At 42.9% G+C, this 1227-nt stretch overlaps 1 non-coding gene across 1 annotated transcript; it reads right to left on the reverse strand.

Annotated features, from left to right (window-relative positions):
• Positions 1-230: 230 nt before the first annotated feature.
• Positions 231-302, reverse strand: TRNAD-GUC (transfer RNA aspartic acid (anticodon GUC)). The gene has a single exon. It is a non-coding gene; the product is annotated as a tRNA-Asp (tRNA).
• Between the last annotated feature and the right edge of the window lie 925 nt (positions 303-1227).

Below are 1227 nucleotides of genomic sequence, written 5' to 3' on the forward strand. Positions count from 1 at the left end.
TGTCATACATGAAATGGTCGTTCACCTTCCCTAGGCAACCAGTCTACTCGTACATCATCATCACCATCACCACCATCACCACCATCTGCGTTTCCCACTAAACTGTCTGGTCTCAGTGCTTTAATACCGGCATTGTTTTCTACTTGATACAAGTAGTTGTAGCCCTAGGTTTGTCTGAACGTGAACCCGATGGAATGCAGCAGCAGACTGCACAGCACCAAAATATGATACTCCCCGGCGGGGAATCGAATCCCGGTCTCCCGCGTGACAGGCGGGGATACTAACCACTATACTACCGAGGACTGTTTTGTTACTGGAATGAAAACAAAGACAACCTATTAATGTATCTTAGGTTTTATGCTTCATTATTGTTCATATCGTTAGTAGACAGGACACAAATATGTATTTCACCATTCACTTTTTACCAGTCATGAAAGTAAAGGTACTATTATTTTTTCTTACATATTCTTCAAGTAGTTCAAGTTGCTCTTAGAGGCAAGCACTGGCAAGATCATGTCTATGAGTGCAAGAAATTATCTCGGCTTGACTCCTTCTTTGCTTTTATTCTCGCTACCGTTGGGCTATTTTATGGACATCAGGATATAATTTTCGAAATGAAGTGGTTAGATAAAGCCTTCATTAACTCCTTCACTACTACATGATTCCAGAAGTTTGAAAAAAAACGTCGGGGGACCGCAACAACTAGCCAATGAAAAGTTACCGTACTTAGGGGTTACCATAATCGTCTGGAGTTTTCGTTAGCAAATCATCTGTACAGATAAAACAAGTAAGCTCTCTCTCTCTCTCTCTCTCTCTCTCTCTCTCTCTCTCTCTCTCTCTTACCAACACATAACCTCTCACGTAGACATTCCACTTACCAACATAACTCCTCACATATATCACACATCAGCACAGTACCATACCCATCTCACACACCAGCACACACCCTAACCCACTCGTACTCACCAACACACGTCCTTACGCCTCTACCAGACAAACCTCTCCATCCAAAACAATCTTCATACCATCACCGTCCTTCATATCACCACAAAAGCAGACCTGCCTCACCAAATCAAACATCTTGCACAACAACGTAAACACCATTATACATTACCAGAGACACACACACACACACACACACACACACACACACACACACACACACACGCACAACTTCCTCACATCACCACCTATCACACTTATAATCGCTTCTCACCACACAAAGCC

Source organism: Coenobita brevimanus, chromosome 28 (assembly GCF_032717465.1).
Source record: "Coenobita brevimanus isolate Jiangsu-jjx chromosome 28, ASM3271746v2, whole genome shotgun sequence".
Taxonomy (NCBI): domain Eukaryota; kingdom Metazoa; phylum Arthropoda; class Malacostraca; order Decapoda; family Coenobitidae; genus Coenobita; species Coenobita brevimanus.